We start from the raw sequence: 21,457 nt of genomic DNA on the forward strand, positions 1-21,457 counted from the left end.
AGCTTCATTTCTGGCAGCGCCTGTTTCAACCTTTCTGCCTTGGCACATATCCCTCTTCTGGTTAAAACGCACACAAGAGGCAATACTCTCTCCTGAGGATTTTTGCAACCAAGTCAGATGGCAGTTCCATCCTTAATCGTTTGGGTCAGGAGCCCACAAACCCCTAGAGTGTTCTTTTCTAAATTATTTTGTTGGCAATACACAATAAGAACTACATTTTATATTTTGGCTTAGCACTTGCGTACACACACGCATGCGCACACTCATGTCCACAACTGAACAAAAGTCTTGGGATGCAATGCCATTACTGCCATTACCTCTCTTCCTCCCTCCTTCCTTTTCCCCTCTTCTTTCCTCTTCCTCCCTTCCTCCTTTTCTTCCTTTTGCTTCTAAGCTGGTCATGACCCTCTACGTTGATTTCATGATCCAATAATTGTGATGCATCACAATCCATACTAAGGAAAACACTGCCCAAGGTGGGGGTGTGTCTATAAATCCTTAAGATCGTGTGTTTATTTTTTTTTTAAAGATTTTATTTATTTATTTGACAGAGAGAGATTACAAGTAGGCAGAGAGGCAGGCAGAGAGAGAGAGGGGGAAGCAGGCTCCCCGCTGAGCAGAGAGCCCGATGCGGGGCTCAATCCCAGGACCCTGAGACCATGACCTGAGCCGAAGGCAGCGGCTTAACCCACTGAGCCCCCCAGGCGCCCAAGATCGTGTGTTTAAATTTAGTGTTTCCCATATCTGCATTTTTCTGGGAGAGAGGAACTTCATTGGCCCTCCACTTTCCAAGGACCCTGATGAAAACAGATTTCGTAACCACTGATTCAGATAATTTATTTTCGGTGGGATTTGATGTTGCCGGCTTGGTGCACCCAGGCACAGAAATTAGCGATAATTATTTTGAATGTGGGCCCTTTGTGTCAGCTCTCTGACATGTCCTGTATTGTTTGTTGTTAAATGAAGTTAATACTCGCAGACTCATAGGGAGGGTGAAATGGATCCCTTAAATCTCTTGTACATGCGGGAGGGAAAAACCGGGTGAGGCTTCATAAAAAGGATTTACTGGGTGAAGGAGGTTTAATAAAACCTTCATTTGAAGTCAAATAAAATAACAACTGAGAAAAAAAATGTTTTTGGCGTATACCAGGTAATTTATTCAGCAACTGTTCTTGGTCATAGGAATGAAGAAAATAGTGGGGAACAGAATAAATGTCCTTACCCTCATGGGTCTTTCAATCCAGAAAAGAAAAATGAGAAATAGAAATAGAGCATCAGTAAGGCATTCATGTAAATAGAATCAATATCATAAATGTATTGATGCCTAAATATATAATAGAAAAACTTAGGTTAGGCTTCTGGAAGGGGCGGTGAGGGAGTCACTGAAAAGACTTTGCAAGATGACCAAAATTATTTGGAGCTCAAAATGATTTTAAACAGTGGTTTTGAGTCATCTTAGACTATTCAAATATAACTACCAAGCAATTAACAACAGCAACAAAATTTGAGGTTAAATATCCTCTGGTAATGTCTTTTCTAGAATTTCCCTATATGTTTTGTTTTCAGAAGAACTGAAACCTGCACCAGGAATAGTATCTTATCCGTGTGGGAGGTAATATTAGCCCCGTTTTCAGAGAAGGGAGGCTCTGTATCTATAGGCTTAGGGATCTGGTCTGCTACAGGGAAGGTTCATGACTTCTCCAAGCAGGGCTGTTTATTATTAGCTCTGTGTACCATTCCTTTGAGTGATTCCAGCAGTTGGAGTGAGACTAACTCATTTCTACAAGAGTCAAAGAACGAAAGATGACCATTGTGATGTGCCTCTTTTTGATTGTTTGTTTTTTGGTTTTACTAACAAAATACAGTTTTATTTTAATTTGTGTGTATGTGTGACTGTAACAAAACCATGTCACCCACCCCCCCACCAAAACTGGCACACAGAGAAGAAGGAAAAATAGAATCCAGAATCCCACAGCTCCAATCCACCCGCTGTTCGCGTTTCTGTTCGTACCGGAGTGTTGCTTTAATGTGCTTGGCTCGCTTTCAGAAGGGCCGGGAGGGGAGGGGGCTCCTGCCGGCTTCCATGTATGCCTCACACGTGCACAGGCCATATGGCCACACGAGTGTGCATGTGCAGAGGAGGGTTGGCTGCCGGAACCCCTAGGCTTTCCATTTGGTGTCTCTGTTTTCAAATGATCTTTGGTCCAAGTCGTATGACCTGGTATGTCTCACAGACAGGTGGACGTGGATAGTAGGGGGGAGCCGAGCACACACTTATCTTTGCTAACCTTATGGTGTAATCCAGCAGAGCTCTCGACTGCCTTAGCAAAGCTCCCGAGAGCCCTGAAATTCTGGGAGGCCTAACATTTGCTGTCTACTCTGTACTTTTCTCTCTTAAGGCCCCCTGACCCCACATCGCACTGGAGAGATTACCTCCCGGGGCATCATCTTCACGAATCCAACTGAAAAGGATCAGGGCACCTTCCAGGAAGCTGCTGCTGCTTTGGATTCTTCTTGTTCTTGTCCCCCCACCCCCCACCACCCCCAGAACTCTTTGGTTAACCTTCACTTTCATATACCCGGATACCAGATGAGGTCTTCTTGCTCCTTAAACTCATCTTTCAGATTGGCTTGAGCCCGGCTGTTGCCCGCAGGTGGAAGGATGAGGCTCTAAGATTCCTGCCGGTCTCCAGGGTCTTATGTTCTTAAACTCGCTTCTGCCTTTGAGCTTCTGCTTGCACGGAGGGCGCTCAGGTTAGGGGCTGTCTGTCCTGTTCTGCACATGTCCATCTGGATCATATGGAATTTGGTCCTTTTTCTTAATTTCTTCAAAAACAGCCCATGTGAACTAAGTATTTGTACGTACACGGAAGTCTTTATTCTTTAATTAGGAACATATATATATATATATATATATACTCACACACATATATATATATTTAGATTTTATTTATTTATTTGACAGAGAGAAATCACAAGTAGGCAAAAAGGCAGGCAGAGAGAGAGGGGGAAGCAGGCTCCCTGCTGAGCAGAGAGCCCAATGGAGGGCTCGATCCCAGGACCCTGAGATCATGACCTGAGCCGAAGGCAGAGGCTTAACCCACTGAGCCACGCAGGTGCCCATTTATATATATATATGGATTTCATTTATTTATTTGACAGAGAAAGAGAGATCACAAGCAGGCAGAGAGGCAGGCAGAGAGAGAGGAGGAAGCAGCCTCCCTGCTGAATTGGGACTCAATCCTAGGACCCTGGGATCATGACTGAGCCGAAGGCAGAGGCTTAATCCACTGAGCCACCCAGGCGCCCCAAGAACATTTTTACATTACATCCCCAGAACTTATTTATCTTATAACTGGACGCTTGTACCTTTTGATCACCTTCATTCATTTTACTCCTCCCTCGCTCTGACTCTGGGACTGCCAATCAGTTCTCTGTTTCTATGAGTTTGGTTTTTTAGATTCCATATATAAGTGAGATTATATAGTTCTCTTTGTCTCACTTATTTTACTTAGCATAATGTCCTCGAGGTTTAAACATGTTGTCACAGATGGCCAGAGTTACTTCTTTTTATGGCTGCATAATATTTCATTATATATATATGTGTATGTGTACGTGTGTGTGATATGCTAAAAATATCATATGATATACATACATATCACATTTTCTTTATCCACTTATCCATTGATGGACTCTTAGATTGTTTCCATGTCTTGGCTGTTGTAAATAATGCTGTAGTGAATGTGGAAGTGCAAATCTCTCTTTGACATAGTGTGTTTGTTCCTGTTTGATAAATACCCAGAAGTGAAATTGCTAGATCATATGGTTGTTCTGTTTTTAAATTTTTGAGGCATCTCTAGACTACGTCCCATAGTGGCTGCACCAATTTACATTCCCATCAACAATGCACAAGGATTCCCTTTTCTCCACATTCTCATTAGTACCGGTCTCTCGTTGTTTTGACGGTAGCCTTTCTAACCGGTGTGAGGCACCGTCTCATTGGGGATTTGGTTTCTGTTTCCCCGATGATAGTGATGGTGACTGCTTTTGCATGCACCTGTTGGCCATTTGTATGTCCTCTTCGGAAAAACGTTCAGTTCCTCTGCCCATTTTTAATTGGATTGTTTGGGGGTTTTTTTGCTACTGAACTGTATAAGTTCTTATTAACCCCTTATCAGGTATATGATTTGCAACTATTTTCTCCCATTGCCTTTTCATTTTATTACCGGTTTCCTTGGCTGGGAAGAACCTTTTTAGTTTGATGCAGTTCCACAAGTTTGTTTTTGCTTTGTTGCCTTTGGTAAGAAGATTTTAATGAGGGTTGGGGAGTCCAAAGGATGTGCACAGCAAAGCAGGCAAATGGCTTTAAAAAGCTCATGCTGTGTCCCTGTTCTGACAGGTTCTCTGGCCAACTCTGAAAACCCTCAGCCTTCTGCTCCTGTCTTTCCATCTTCTCTCTCCCCTTTCATCCCTACCCCCCACCCCCACACTCCTCAACAGTTTTCACTGAGAGCTGTAGAGGTTTTTTTGGTCACTTCTAGTCTCCATGATTCTGCATGGGAAGTCTCACCTTCCAAGCCCAGGGAGCTCAGCAAGTTCCCCTCTCCTAAATGAGATAATTCCCTTCTTAAGAACTGTGAAGATAATAGAAAGTTCACCCTCTTAGTCAGTTATCTACCTTCTAGAGAAAAAGAAGGTGCAGTAAATTAGACTATTCTGAAATGAGGAATAGATATTTGCTGTACACAAAGAATAAAGAATGGAAAGTACCTTTTGCCACACGTTTTCTTTTCTTTTTTTTTTTTTAAAGATTTTATTTATTTATTTGACAGACAGAGATTACAAGTAAGCAGAGAGGGAGGCAGAGAGAGAGAGAGAGAGAGAGAGAGAGAGAGACACGAGGAAGCAGGCCCCCTGCTGAGCAGAGAGCCCGATGCAGGGCTTGATCCCAGGACCCTGGGATCATGACCTGAGCCAAAGGCAGAGGCTTTAACCCACTGAGCCACCCAGATGCCCCTTGCCACACCTTTTCTAAAATGCACTGGAACTAATAGGTTCTGGAACTAAGGGGGAAATTCTTTTAACCAATAACTGGTGTGGGGGTTGGGCAATAGGAAGTAGAAAACTAAATTCCGAGCTGGAAGTGAAATGCAGGGGACTTTGCCACTTAACTAATGGCTTTGGACCATTCACTTTGGGGCCAGTTTTTCATAAATATGTGTGTGTGTGTGTGTGTGTCTGTGTGTGTAAATTTTAGAACTTCCTAAACACAGGTACCTTTGTGCCATGTTTTGTGCATCTCTGTATCCTGGCTCTCCATGGCCAAGATGATACAGATTTTTCTCTGTTAAACAGTTGGTTACCTTACCTCTGACATTGTCCTTAAGATTAGGTGTCCTGCCTTAAACTGAACTCTGAAAAAGGCCAAACATTGCTTGCATGGAAAACTTTTTCTCCTGTAAAAAAAATGTAATGGTCAGAGTTTAGATGCTAGGGGGTTGTGTGGGCGGGGGGACAGGTGTCATAACGCCTTTGTTTGTTTGTTTCTTTTTTGGAGGGGTTTGGAAGAGTCTCAAAACTATGCCTCCAACGCTGAAACCAAACCATGTCAACACTGACACTTAGGAAACCTGAGACTCTTTAAGATCCTGGTGTACTAACATATTGGCTTAATGGCTTCACAGAATTCTTTATCAGATTCAGAAAGGTGGTGGTTTGTAATTTATTGTTCTCCAAAGGGCTTTTTGTAGGAAAGTAAAATAGAAGATATTTACCACCCTGCAGTTTCCCACTGAGTGCTCTTTTTTTCTTGCTGGTTTTCCTGGTGATTAAAGGAGGCAGCATTTCTTCCAAGATATTTCCCTCCTTCTTTGTGCTTCACAGACATTTTTGCTAATCCGCTAATTTCATTAAGGGTGGGCTCCAATGTCACACACTTTGGATGGTGACTTTTCCTAGAACCAAGTAAGAAGATGAAAGAAAATCAATAAAGATCAGTTGCTAAATCAAGGTCATTCTGCTTGCTTTTTCCTTTCTGTTCCCATCCCTCATTTATTCTCTTTCTTTGGAAAACACCCCTTTTGAATGACTTCACTTGATCATTATCATAATCCTCTTTCTCAGTTTAAAGTGAAAACCCCATAGCTTGTTTTTCTAATGGATTCTCGCCTCTTTTTTTTTTCTTTCTTTCTCTCTCTTTCCAGTTCTTTTATTTCCATGGTGGTTTTCTGTAAGTCCTCGGGGCATTTTGGGATGAAATTTGGAAGGAAAGCTCAATACAGTATAGAGTTACCTTTCACCCATCTCAGAGTAGGGAAAAAAAAAAAAAACCCTTGAAACAGCCAGGAACAAACCCAAGGGAGTCTGGGCTGGCAAGGGGTCACAAAGGCCATTTTGTCTTTTCTCATTCTCCTCTTTCTATTATCGCTGCCTTTCTGTCTCTATTTCTCTTTGTAGCCCTCTGCTGTGCCTTTTTTTTGCAGAACTGTAGAGGTTAGATGTGTAGCATGGACCATGGGAATCATGAAGACCAACCCCCTCATTTTTTTTGGAAAAGGAAGCTAAGGCTTGGAGAAGTTGGCATTAAAGGAAGCAGTGCACTGTAGTGGAGAGATTATCCCAAAGTTTGGAATGGCAAAGGGGTGGGCTCCCATGCTCGCTCAGCCACTCACTAGCTGGGTGCTCTTGCACAAATCTCTTAACGGCATGGCTGGTGTATACGGCATACATAAATGGGCACAGTAATATGCCTTGTGGAGTTACGAGGGTTATGTGAGATGGTGAATTTCCTGTTCCTAAGAAATGACTCCAGAATACAGCAACTATTATGACAAGCTAGTGAGAGGGAGTACCTGGAGTAGGTCTTGTTACAGGTTTCTTTTTTTTTTTTTTTAAAGAGTTTATTTATTTACTTGACAGAGAGAAATCACAAGTAGACGGAGAGGCAGGCAGAGAGAGAGAGGGAAGCAGGCTCCCTGCTGAGCAGAGAGCCCGATGCGGGACTCGATCCCAGGACCCTGAGATCATGACCTGAGCCGAAGGCAGCGGCTTAACCCACTGAGCCACCCAGGCGCCCCTTGTTACAGGTTTCTTACGCTAATGGACGATGTTAGCAGTCTAGGTTCTGAAACACCTGCCTAATCCATCTGGTGTTCTGCTTTCCAAAATTTTCAGTCTTCATGGCTTTTGACCTTGAAGTTGGCTTTTCCGCTCATGACCTCATCTTACCCCTTGATATTAACACTGCATTTTAAATTCTACCAGGTCCCCTGCAGACCCCTGCATGGAACATGGATGGGCATAGGGGATGGGTAGAAGCATTTGACTTTGTCCTTGGAGTAGATACAGGATCTGGGTCCATGGAGAAGGAAGAAGGGAGATCCAAGAAGGATTTGCAAATGTGTTTGGGATAATAGTGAATTGTCTCGAAGGCCAGGAAGAATACCATTTCAAGAAGGCAGAACTAGCCCCCTCTGGGAAAGGCTGCAAAGATATGGAATTAAGAGAAATGAGGAAAAGTGAATGGATTTGGCTACCCAAGTTTCCTTCTTGAGCTCTGCAAGGGTTGCTTTGGTGGAGTGGAGAGGACATGAGGTGGGACATGAGGGATGAGGTGGGTTGTGAAGAGTTCTGGAAGGAGACAGAGGTGGGAAGTGTGGTCTGTGAGTGTAGACCAAGCATCTCCACCTGCTGGTCCCCAAGTTCTTCAGCCTAAGTTGTTAGAGGCAAAGCAAGAAATGCAGAGTTAACGAAGCACGTTTTTCATAAGTTTAATTTTATTTATTTTTAGTAGTTATCCTGTAATTTGAGATTATACTCTCACTTTTTCGACTTCAAAATGCCTTTTCTCTTATGAGATGATGGTACTTCTCAACCTTAGCTGCACATCAGAGCCACCTGGGGAGCTCGTCCAGACAACGCAGTCCTGGCTGCATCTCAGGTAACTGAATCAGAATTTTGGGACAGACTGGGCAGAGGTGATCCTGGGGTGCGGCCAGGAATGGGACCCTCTCTGCCAGTGCATAGTAGGAATTCCATGGTGGTGGTGGTGGTGGTTTCATTTTAATGTTTAAATGCCCTTGTTTGGCAAAATTAGAAACTGGAAACACTTGGTTCACTTTGCCCAACTTTGTTTGTTCTGTTTTCATTCTTACTTCATTTTTGGTTTTGACGATTTGTAAAATTCCAATGGCAGGGACCCAAGTGCTGGTAACGTTACACACGACAAGGGAGAGTGTGTGATCGATTTCTTTTTAAGGACTTAGCTCCCCCAGTGCTTCTGCCTGGCAGTCAGTGTATTCGCATTTTCAGGAACTGTGCGTTTGTAGGAAGGAAAACTCACTTGTGTTCTCCAGCACAGATTACCTATCACTGAGGATTACTGAGAGATCAAGTCAGACACTCACATGTGATGGAGGTCAAGCACGCAGGCCATCCTGCCTTTGAGTGTTCTCTTGCCTCTTTGGTGGGGAAGAGGGTTCTTGTGGTTCAGCTGTGCCTTCTACTCTAGCTACACACAGGATGTCTTGTCCTTTCTGACCTTGAGGGTGAAACATCTTTTTACTCACAGCTGCAGGTCTGAAATGCAGCACCCCGTAAGTGAAGCATGAGCATTTCTGCTTTGTGGTGCTTCTAGTTATTTTAATGTTTAAAGGTCAGAGCAGGAAACGTCTTAAATGCAAAGCATTTAATTTCCATTAGAGTTAAAGCTTTCTAAGCCTGTGTTATAGCCAATAAAAATGATGATGTTTAAGTCAGCTAGTGTTCTATTTCTTTCATAAATATTTTACATGAACTACACAGGAAGGAAGGTCTATATGTTTATCCAACATTACGTCCAATGAGTACTGGAAACTTGTTGTCTTGGGGTATTATATGAGTAACTCCTATTATATATATCCAAATGGTAAAAAGAATCATGTGTATTGTTCCTGGGGCTTGTTTTGCAGACTAAGTATATTGGCTAAATCCTGTTAATATGAGCATTCCCTGAATTACTAATACCCTTACAAACTTGCTATAAATAAGACTGTGTGGGCTGCACAGTTCTTGGAAAAGTGGCTGGGTTCTATACTGGGGCAAGAAGTGGTGTTTCTGGGTACTGCCTTACTCTAGTATTAGTACTGAAGTATAGAGTGTTTGTATAGTCATGAGTGTCTTTAAGAGGTTTGGTGGCAAAGAAACCAGTTTTACTTTGTTTACTCTAGAGTTTCCTCAATTTATTTGAACGTGGAATCCTTTTATCATGAATGCCTATTAACATCCCACCGAGTGAGAGATCTATGCAATATGACGTGGATTTAGAATAATGAATTCTGGGACAAGATGTTTTCCCTTAACAATGCTCGTTTAGGATTGTTACATACTATCACTTAGCAAAATATGTACATATACTTGACCCTCAAACAATGCGGGGCTGAGGGAGAGGTAGGTAGGGGTTAAGGATATTGATCCCCGTGCATTTAAAAATCCATATATAATTTCTGACTCCCCCCAAACTTAACTACTCATAACCTAGTGTTGACTGGAAGCCTTACCAATGACATAAATAGTTGATTAGCATGTATTTTACATGTTATTATATTTTGTATTCTTAGAATAAAATAACTAGAGAAAAGAAAATCACAAGGAAAATACTTTTACAGTCTTGTACTGTAAAAATTGCCTGCCTGGGTGAACCAGAGCAGTTCAAGACCCTGTTGTTCAAGGGTCAACTGTATCTCAACTTGTGATGACTTTGGTCTTTTTATATTACATTTCAATCTGTGTAATTAATTAATTATCTTTACTTATTTATTGGATGAGGATTTTTTTTTGGATGAGGATATTTTATCTTTATTAACACTGTTTCAGGCACCAGAGAAGCAATGAAAAGAACAATCGTAGTGAACAATTTAACGTCTTTAGAGGTCTGCGTCAGCTGGTGTGGGCTTCATGCCCACTGACGTCCAGAAGCTGCTTTCAGCTTTGCAGGGAGCTGTCCTTTCGGACTGTCTTGTTGGAGAGGGTGAGAATACTGAGATGTGTTTGGTGCCTCAACTTGAGGTGTTCCCATCTACAAAAAGAAAATCAGGACAGGGTCTGACAAAAGAATGGTGTATGATGACACGTCAGAATTTCAGTCTCCAAGATCTGGTTGTTTATGGATACAGAAGATCTGAAACTCCCTGGAAATCCTGAACTAGCCTCTGACAAAACATTTGTGACACCGTAATTTCTTCATTCAGCAAGTCTAGGAACTAGTATTTTTATTAACTGCCATGCTCAATTAGTACACAAGCCTAGAAGCCTCTTGACATTGTAATTGATAGTTTTGAAGATCATCGTAATAAATGAGTTTCTGCAACACACCCTCACGTGCCTTCAGAATCACACAAAAATTAAGCGAAGTGCAGTGTGGATTTAGCATGAAGTGTGTTCCAGGGTAAGGTAATTTATGAAATGAATAACCCATGGATGACTACATAGTCTGGCAAGAGAGCTTTCAATTACTTGTGATAAACAACACAAAATTTAGCTTCTTAATCATTTTCAAGGTGTACAGTTCAGTAGTGTCAAATATATTCATACTATTATGAAACAGATCTCCAGAACTTTTTTGACTTGCAAATCTGCAACTCAGTACCCATCAAACAATAGCTCCCATTTCCCCCTCCTGCCAGCCCCTGGTAAGCATTATTCTACTTTCTGTCTCTGAATCTGACAACTGCAATTACCTCACGTAAGTGGGCCCTGGCAGCACCTGTCTTTTTGTGACTGGCTTATTTCACTTAGCACAGTGTCCTCAAGGTTCACCCATGGTGTAGCGTGTGTCAGGATTTTCTTCCTTTTAAAGGCCGAATAATATTCTTTTGCATGTATGGAACACATTTTCTTTATTCGTTCATCAGTCAGTGGACATTTATTTGGGTTGCTTCTAACTCTTGGTTGTTGTGAATATTGTAAAGAACTTTTAAAAAAATGATGTATAGTTTCTATCATAGGCCAGTAATATAGTTCACTTAACAACCCTCCTCTGATGGATTTATAGGTGACTTATGGTTTCCCCTACCGTAAACATCTGATGAAGTGTTTCACATGAATCATTGATTATGTCTCTGGTTATTTGCTTAGAGTAAATTCCTGGCATGGAGTTACTGGATCAAAAGGGGTGTGCATTTTTATGGTGTTTAGCACATGCTATCAAATTATCTTCCATAAGTGCATGAAGAGTGTAGGAGGGAACTGATTTCTCCGTACCCTCGCCAATATTGGGTATTGTCATTAAGAAGCAAAACAGCAGAAGACCTTTGCCAGCTTGCTGATTAGAAATGGTATCATATTCATATTGTTGTTTTAACGTGCTTTTTTTTTGATTAGCAGCAGAGAGACTGAAGTTTGTTTTTTCATGTGTTGATTAGCTGTTTGTGTGTGTCTTTAAGATTCTATTCACATTCTGCACTCATTTTTCTATTAAGCTACTGGATATTATTTCCTATTGACTTGAAGACCTCTTTAGAGTCATAGTATTAAATTTTTATCGTATGTTGCAGTTATTTTCCCCCAACTTATCATTTTCCTTTTAATTTTTATGGTGTTTTTCGACATCTGGCATTTAATATAGCTAGATCTATGAATCTTTTCCTTTCTGGTCTCTTGCCTTGGTGCATTATTGATAAGACTGGTGAAATATTAGGCAAGGCAAATTTACTTTTCCCTGCTTCCTGCTTCAGAAAGACAAAGCTGTAGCCATGTTAGGTTAGTGTAGGGCATTATACATTTCATAATCAATCACGTATTCATTCGGAAATACTTATTGAGTGCCCATTGTATTCTAGGCACCTGTGTTAGATGCTGGGTTACACAACATGCATCTGGGTTGCATGGTATGGTGCCGATACATTATGGGTTTTGAGACAGTTCCAATTTCAAATATGACCTGTTCAGGATTTGACTTTTGAATGTATGGATGTATTATCCTTAGGTAACAGGCTCATTTGGGATCCTTCTTTGCCTGCCTACATCTGGACCCTGAAAGCAAGTACATCATCCAGGCTGCAGCTGGAAGGGGACCCAGGTCTTGCTGCAGGGCAAGGCAAACATTGCTCCTTCTTATTCTAAAAGAGAGCAGTCTCGGGACGCCTGGGTGGCTCAGTTGGTTGGACAACTGCCTTCGGCTCAGGTCATGATCCCGGAGTCCCAGGATCGAGTCCCGCATCAGGCTCCCAACTCCACGGGGAGTCTGCTTCTCCCTCTGACCTTCTCCTTGCTCATGCTCTCTCTCACTGTCTCTCTCTCAAATAAATAAATAAAATCTTTTAAAAAAATAAAAATAAAAAAAAAAAAAGAGAGCAGTCTTTGTTTGGGGGACCCAGTGGGACAACCAAGTCCCTGGGGTTGTTCCCTGGCTCTCGCTGCTCCACTGGCTCATTCATTTCCTTTCTAAGTTACACAGAAGTCAGAGCCTAAGATGGGACCCTCATATCCACGGGCATCTTTCTTTACTTTATTGCCAGGGGAGAGGGCCAAAGGGAAGCAGCTATAAATGCTGATGATTTCCAACCATTAAAAAGACCTTCTTCAAGCAGCCCCAGATACCATGGTTGAGGACCTGTCCTGTGGTAGGGTGACCACCCGTGAATTAGGAGCCCCGAAGCCCCTCTATGTGAGAGGTCTCCCTGCTTCTCGGGCTGCAGGACTTCTCGGGATGACACTGGTGGAAAATCATGAGGGTCCCAGGTGGCAGTATTATGCTTTCATTGCACTTGGTTTTAGCACTTGAGCAGGTCCAGGAAATGAATTTTTTAAAATCACACTGTTGTACCACTGTTGGTCAGCTTCCCATTCCTGAAGCGCTCTCCTTTGGGATTCTATATATTGCGTACATTTTTCCCTTAGTAAATTCTTGTAATTCAAAACAAATAATGGGTGTTTATTTATTAATAGTGACTTTCTGGAGAAGGAAGTTGAGGCAGATGGACTGTTACCAGCCCATGCATATATGGCTGGGGAGGGCAGGGGGATTTTCAGCATGTTTTGGTTTTATCTGCAGCTGGATGCCAGCTGTATTATGAGACAATATAAATTCAGGGCCTTTTTATTCAGAAAGCTCATTCATTTGATCATCCTAGACACCCTTGTAATTCTATCGGGTGACATTAGAGGGGTCACGGACTCAGAGCCAGAACACCCTCTACCTGCTTTCCTATAGAACTTTCGTGTTTCGATGGAGACGTTCTCCATCTGCTCTGTCCATGTGGTAGCCACCTGCCACATGTGGCCACTGAACATTTGCAGTGTGGCTAGGAACTGAGTTGGACATTCTGATTAATTTTGATTAATTTAAATAGCTACATGTGGCTCATGGTTAGTGTATTAGACAACACAGATTTCTGAAGGACAGCATTCATGGTTTTTTTTTTTTTCTTTTACTGGAATTCACTGTGAGAAGCACATTCTATATTGTTCTACAGCACAGACACCCGCCTCTCGTCAGAATTCCCCAAACAATATTTAGCCTGACTACAAGCCGTGCATGCTGGTAACTTCTATTTTGTTCTGTTCCATTGCATTTTTTTAAAAGGCTGGTGGTGACTTGATAAATTGATTTTCAGGACTCGCGGGTAGGTTTCAAGCCCCAGGTTTAAGAACACTGCCATCTCTATGTTATCTGCCCTGCACCTGGAGCCCTTCCTTCTACCTTTTTTCTCTGGTCTCTGCATCTACCCTTGTAAGGTTTTTTCATTGGCTGTTCCCTCTGCCTGGTGTGCTTTTCCCTGTGTCATCTCATGACTACATTTCTCACATCCTCAGATTTCTGCTCTAATGTTCAACCAAAGATTTCCTCCAGTAACCGCCGTACTGGAGTGCTCTGGGAGGCTCCTCACCCCTCTTATCCTTGGTTTGCTTTTTTCTGTATTGATGTTCTTCTCCTGATATGGGTATCATTTGTTTATTGTCTGCCTCCTCAGCTAGAATGTCAGCCCCACGAAGGCAGGCAGGGACTGCTTTGTTGGCTGGTATGTCTCAGCATCCAAACTAGGCTTTTAATAAGTATTTATTGAATAACCGAATGGACATGGCCCCAGGAACTTGCTGAGATTTTTTTGTTATGGCTTTATATGCGGAGAGGTATGTGGGAGCTTTCATTCATTCCTTTGGAGATACCGTGTCCATCCCAGTGGCCAGGCTTATCCTCTGGGCACAGGGGATGGAAACGCTAGAGGAGAAGGCTGACACATCTCGGTCCTTTTGAAAATTTTAATTGGCGTCTGGGACTCTGCTGTGTATGGGTCCAGGAATGCAGAGCTGGAGGTTATGTGAAATAGGCACTAGACAGTGAAAGGAGTTGGGTGGAGATTTTGCATTTCCTAAAAGTAAAAGCAGCCCTTCATACAGCCACTGAGTGGTGGAGCCAGCACTGCAGGGAGGTCTAGGAAAAGAAGCAGACAGAATTTGATAGGGAGCACTGGGCGGGTATCCCATCTTAGCCAATGTTACCGGCTATGTGAGTTAAGACTAGCCCTCAGCACCCAGCTTCCATTCCAGAAGCTCCCCATGCATCTCTTTATGTTTTTCTTCTGCATTTTCCTCTCGGCATTGAAATAAAAACGCCCACCTTAAAAAAAAAAAAAAAAGATTGTTGTTTCAGGGCTGAGGGATGAGCTTTATGAGAACAGAGTAATGGGCGCGGCGGATAGCTATCTAATTATAATCATACCTTGAAATTTTTATTAGCCAGTCTTTCTGCTTGATGGCTTCTGCTTCCACTACGGATATGTTGGTGGTTCTTGGATCCATTCTGAAGGCACAAAGTGTTTCTATTCTTGGTGTATTTTCCCTCCTCTTTCCTTAGAGCCAGATTTATTATTCCTTATGCTTCTCCCCTATCCTTCATTAGAGTCATCAGGATGGTGCTATTTTTTTCTCCTTTGTGGAGTGTACACTGTAAACATAATTTGTTGAATGGCTTTCTTTTTTCAACAGGAAGTCTTCTAAAGACAGCCGATCACAGTATTAAGCCTCCGTGTAATAAACATGGAGCTGAGCCAATCCGTCCAAAACATCTGAGCCATCTCTTTATATCGTACACTCGAGCTTTTCGATGCATCAGTTTTACAGTACATCATCTGACACTATTTGTGATAAATATTCCCCAGTGATTAAATCATCATTTTAAGAACTTAAGCACAAGAAAGAGCATCCACAAAGCTAACTCCCTACTCTTCGAGCTCACATGTTGAGTCCCGATTTGTAGATCAGAAACCTCTTATTAATTTTGATTGAGCTGTTCCAAAGAGGTCATGCAGATTTTCGTAAAACACTTTTTTGTAAGAAATACCTTTTTTTCCCCCCTGCCTTCTTAGTGAGAGACAGAGAGAGCGGGGATTGAACCGCCTGGTGGGGAAAACCAGGAAATGGACCCTGGAGTCAATGAGAAGCGTTGCCTTGATAGTCGTGGTTAATAAATATTTACAGCGAAGTCCTGAGCTGCAACTCTGCAGTTTTGTTAGCGTAAACGTTTCATGACCGCGGAATGCTTGATGAGCTCGTGGGGCAGGCGACCGCGCCGCGTCTGGAGCGGGAGGAAACGGCGCGTGCGCTCGCTCGCGGGGTAGGGACGCGCGTCTGCAGGGGGCACGGTTTTCTTTTAACTGAGTTAATGCAGTGGTCCCAGCTGGGATTTTGATTGCGCTCCATGGATGGAGCCCGTGGGAGGGTGACAAGGGACCCTCTAGCCCTGCGGAATGACGGTTGGTTTACAGCCTGACGTGAAGCTGAAGCTGATAGTTTATATTTTAAATAATGCATAGTTAGCTCTGCAAACCAATGAGCCAGAGCCGTCCTCCTGCCAGAGCCCCTCTGGAGGACGGTGGAGGTGCTTCGGCAGGCGCAGGAGCTCCCTCCGCTGGCATGTAGACCCCTCAAAGCCCCTCTTCTCAGACAGGGGCCTGTGCCAATAGAAGTTTCGATTGGATGGCTGCCTAGGAGGAAAGGGAAGGTGCAGGAAGCTTTGGGGGAGAGTGGAGAGGGTTGCTGGAGCCCACGACGGCGGGGGGTGGTAGTGGTTGGGGAGCAGATCGAAATGCAGATGCCTAGGCCCTGACTTGGGCTTCTGGATTCTGAATCTTCGTGTTAACGGGAGCTCCAGGTGACTCGTCTGCACATCAGAGCTTGAGAAGTGCTCACGAGGCACTTCCATTTTAATAGTTTTACAGACCCTTGATCAAGCATTGAATGTTAGTGACTTATAAAGCAGATTAGTAAGTTATTCCAAACATGCTGGTTTGCAGCTTGCCCCCCACCCCCCACCATGTTTTAGAGAAGAAAGGATGAAATAACAACAATAATGTGAGGTTGGCCAGGAATGGAGTTAGTGGGAATTTTAGCACAGTTTTGGCCATGACACACCATTGCCGGTATCAACTCAGAGTACAGATCTGCAGACTTGAGCTGCATCAGAATCACCTGAGGGCTTGTTAAAATGCCGTCGTTGGATCCCACCCCAGAGTTTCCGATATAGTAGATTTTGAGATAGGGGCTGAGAATCTGTGTTTCTAGCAGGATCCCAGGTGATGCTGCCTCTGGTCTGGAGACCTCACTTTGACAAGTGTAATTCTGATCATGGCAACCACGGGGCGCTTGTTTGTGTGATCCCTGCCCCACGAAGTCTATGTTCTGGAGTCCAGCTTGGCTTCCTCTCCTGCCGGATCTCTCACCATACCTCTTCACTACTGTTCTCAGAGTGTCATCAACGATCCACCCATACCTGTGGGTTCCCAGAGTCCACTCTCTCCACCTTCTGAATCCCTCAGAGTGGGACACGGGATGGTTTGTGAGCATCCCAGGGTGACTCTTAGATGCACTTATGATAAACAGCCATTGCCCAGTGGGCTCCTACCCAAATGCATACATTCTTCGTTGCTAGGGTGTTTTCTGCCCCTTCCTTGGCCCTTTGTCACTTTCCTTGGGCCACAGCCCCACGGGGAATGCCCTTCCACATAGACTCACTTGCTAAAATTCCCTCGTTCTTCCCATCTTCCTCAGAATCTATGTCCTTTGAACCCTGGCTGCAAGTGATCCCTGGACTCTTCCTGTCTTTTAAAATAAGCTCTTTAAAATGGGATGTCAGTCCTTATATCTCAATTGTAATTAATTTTTATTAATTTTAAATTAATTAAATTTTCATTCCTCCCCAAGCCCCCTCCTCTTTCTGAGTTAAACTTACAGTATATGGCACAGGTGGCCTATAGTGAGATGCAGGTCAGTGGACACTGCCATGAAAAACAAGAAAAGAATAAGAAAAGCTTATGACTTCTCAAAGTTGTTAAGTATTATTTAAAAAACTTAATGGTACATGACACAAAACAGCACTGCCCCTAATACTGTTAAGTAGGTGATTAGAGCCCCTATTGATTGTAGGCTCTTGGATGGCTGAGACTGTCTTATATTCATCATATTGGTCCCGCACTACCTGGCTTATAGTGAATGTTCAATAAATATTAGTTGAGTGATGTAAATGTGATTTAATTATCTTTGGGTAAAGTTGAAACCATCCCTTTTCTGCTTTAGTCATTTATTACATGTGGAAATACACACCCTGCTTTGGATGCTGATGAGAAGGGCAAATAGAAGAGATTCAGCCAGGAAAGTGATGATCTTCATTCAGGCTTTAAATGCACACAACTCCCTAGAGCCAGCACTGTTTCTGCAGAATCCTGGATGTGTGTGGGACTCAGAATGGGGAAGGGAAGGAGATGGGACTGGGGGAAGGGCTATCCTCTAGAACTCTCTGTCCTAAGGGCATGGGGAAATCCTAAGCTCCTCTAGCCCAGAGACGTCGGGTCTCCTGTATTTTTGTATCCCAGGCACTTAGTATAGAAAGCAGTCTGGGAGTCCGTGCTTGCTGAATGAATGAAAGAGCGAGTTGATGAATGAATGAATGAATGAATGATGAATGAATGAAATTGTGACTTTGAGTCCCTGTCCACGTATCAGATCTTGACCTCATTATGTCTCATTTGCTTCATTTTTAGGGTAGGGGTCTTATGATATACTCTAACGTATCTCAAGGAATTTCTGAGAGCCCAAGATGATTTAATGAATCTGAAAGCACTATTTAAAGTGTTACATATGCTTTATTATTTAGATCATACGAGAACTTTTCCTGTGTTTCTTACAGACAGCTCTTCTTCTTGGTTCTGAAGGCCTATTTTAAAACATTGTCAATTAGGGGACTCTTGTTTCTCTTGGTTGGCTCATTCTCTGCTGATTTGCTCTGGATGGAGAACAGACAAAATGCAGGTTTGGAAGTGTTTCTGAGTCACCGTGGTGTATGGAGGGATCTTCCTGCTAATACTTGATTCTCTGACAGCTGTATTTCACACTTTGTACTGTGGCTTTCTTTGAAGAAACTCCAGGCTTATAAGAATGATCTGTTGTGGCATTTCCTTTTGAGGCATAAACGTTGAAATGAGATAAATACACAGTAGACACATCTGGGTATTGTAGTGAGAGTGGGAGGAAATCGGCGTTTGGATTTGGATCACCTGTGTTCAAGTCCTGACTCTGCCCTTCATCTGCAATTTGCACGATCTTGGGCATTTTTTTTTCTTTTGTCATATTTTATAATGGAGAATTTTAAAAATACACAAAATATCCAAAATAGTATAATGAAGCCCCCATTTACCCATCACTCAGCTTCAGTGACTATTACCTCATCCAGTTTGTTTCAATGGTAACAGCCTCTACGCTTGCCCAATATAATTTTTAATAAAATGCAATATGTTATATTCTTTCATTCATAGATCTTCCAAGGTTTATTTATTTTGAGAGAGAGAGAGCAAGTGCCTGTTTGAGTTGAGGGAGGGAGGGAGGGAGGGAGGGAAGAGAACCTCAAACAGGCTCCCTCTGAGCGTGGAGCCTGATTCAGTGCTCAATCTCATGACTCCGAGATCACGCCCTGAGCCAGATTCAAGAGTTAGATGCACAACCAACTGACCCACCCAGGCACCCCTCATTCGTAGATATTTCAATGTGAATCTCTAAAAGGATAAGGATTATTTATTTATTTATTTTAAGTGGGCTCTATGCCCATCGTGGAGCCCCGTGTTGGGCTTGAACTCACAACCCTGTCATGGAGACCTGAGCTGAAATCAAGAGTCAGACACTTAACGACTGAGCCACCAAGGTGGCCTTTATTTTTTAATTTTTAAAATTTTAATTTTTTCTTTTTCAAAGATTTCATTAAAGATCATTATGGAGCAAATCCAGACTCGAGATCCAGCCACCAAGGAGAGCCTGTTATACCATGGGTACCTGCTGTGGCTGGGCAGCAGCTCTGGCTTACCACCCTTCTGTTCTGAGATGGGGGTGTGGGCTCTGTCTCCTCCATAATGCTCACATGATCAGGACAGGGTCTCATAGGGCCAGTCTTAGCACTTGGATCCCAGGGAATCACAATCTTCACTTTGATGCCCAGCACACCCTGTCTGAGCAGCCCACGGCATACAGCAGTGTCAACATAATAGTTCTCAGGGTCCCCACTGTGAATCAGCAAGTCATCCACAAACTTCATGAATTCAGCCCTCTGTCCTTGGAGTTTCCCAGACACCACAACCTCAGGGCCTTTGACCTTACTCTCCATGCTGAACTGCAGCCTCCCCACCCCCACTTCACAGCAGGGCCTCCCAGGAGCTGGTACCACAGAGGCTCGGCCTGGACCATAGCACACAGACCCCTTGTGGCCTCCTTTTCAGTGTGGAGCTCTGCAGTGCCCTTAAGGAAGCCAAACCTCTTCTGAACCACAGTAGTCGATTCTCAGATCCACTGGTCCTTCTCACCAAGAACGTTCTGTGTCCTGGTGGCCAATGTGATAATTTCTGTCTTAGTGTACCTTGAGGTCCAGCCAAGGTGATGATTTCTGACTTGGTTAGTATACCTTGGACCCCAACTCCGGAGTGAGCATCTTCAGCCAGCTCCTGAGTGAGAAACTCATTCAGTTCAGCTCTGAAGGTGCCATCAGCAACAAACTTCCCCTTCTTGGAAATTTACACCATCGTCTTGCCATTGAAAGGAAACAGATAAAGACTTTAAAAACACAACTAAAATGTCGTTATCACATTTGAACAAATTAATAATTCTTAATATTAATAGAATCCAATGTTATGCATTTTTTATTTTCTTTTACAGTTTGTTTGAAAAAGGATCCAGTAAGCCCCACATCTGCTATTTGTAAAAATTCCTTTTAAGTGTCTTTTAATCTATAGGTTCTCCGTCATGTCTCTCTCTCTTTATTATATATAAAAGTGCAAGAGGAAAAAAAGCAAGTTGTTTGCTTATGGAATTTTTCAGTTTGGATTTTGCTGATTATATCTTTGTGGCATATTTTGTGTAAATTAGAGGCACGACCAGATTTAGGCCAGGGTTTTGGTTTTTGATCCTGAGCATGTTATTTGCTCTTTCTGACCTCTGTGAAATGGGGGTGCATACTACCCATCTCAGAGCTGTTGTGAAATTAGAAAAGAGAATATCCAGGGCCAGACCATGTCCACACCTCGGAAAGAGTGGTTGTCATGATGATTGGGTTATACTCTCTGTTAGCATGTGGGGGCTGGGCCCCAGGAAGCTATTTTCCTGCCACACTGTTCAGACTTAATATTGCAGCAGGTGCTATGTCAGGAGCCTGAGCATCAGGTGGGCTGGGGGTCCCGCTCTACTGTATTCGCCTTGACCGGAGTCAAAGTACTTCAACTCTCTGAGCTTTCCTCCTTTCCTCAAATGCAGCTAATAACATGTGTCCTTGGAATTCTGAGAATAGAGGGGATGTATGTAAAGAACCTTGAGCGTAGTTGATGATCAAGGTTGATGATCTTTGATACTGATGTTGATGTTGATATTGATATTGATGATGATTTTGATGTTGATGATCTGTTGTTATTCTCATGTGGGACTTGGGGACACTTAGGTTGTAAAGAGATTCTGGGTGTGGCTGGGGGTGTAATTGAAACCCTTCTTTTTTCTCTTTTAAGCATATCTGGGGATAAAATAAGCTACAATATAATCAAGAGAAAGAAAGGAAAGTAAACCTTTTGGGTTCTGAGTACAATTACATTTACTGGTGTACAGACACTGGCATGTGAATGGAAACATCTGCTTACTTCCACTCCGACCAGGAGAAAGGTTGGGATTCTATTTTCCACTGTTATCAAATATGATAGGGGTGCAAAACCGGGCAAATACCACCATCACCAAAAGATCGAGAGTGACAGCACCAGGAAGGAGATATATCAACCCTTTTGTGATGTGCCCCGTCTTTTGATGCCCTGAGAAGAGTGAAATATCCTCTGTGGAGGATTCTTACTCAAAATGCCCAATCTCACTCATAGTGAGGAAACATCAGACATACCCAGATCAAGGGACATTATGCAAGAGACCTGACCAGTTCTCTCAGCCAGTGTCTCAGCTCTGAAAGGCAAAG

General features: G+C 43.0%; 1 pseudogene; it reads right to left on the bottom strand.

Annotated features, from left to right (window-relative positions):
* Nucleotides 1–15,712: 15,712 nt before the first annotated feature.
* Nucleotides 15,713–20,024, bottom strand: LOC122913592 (annotated as a pseudogene).
* Nucleotides 20,025–21,457: the final 1,433 nt, after the last annotated feature.

This window comes from Neovison vison, chromosome 7 (assembly GCF_020171115.1).
Source record: "Neovison vison isolate M4711 chromosome 7, ASM_NN_V1, whole genome shotgun sequence".
Classification (NCBI taxonomy): Eukaryota; Metazoa; Chordata; class Mammalia; order Carnivora; family Mustelidae; genus Neogale; species Neogale vison.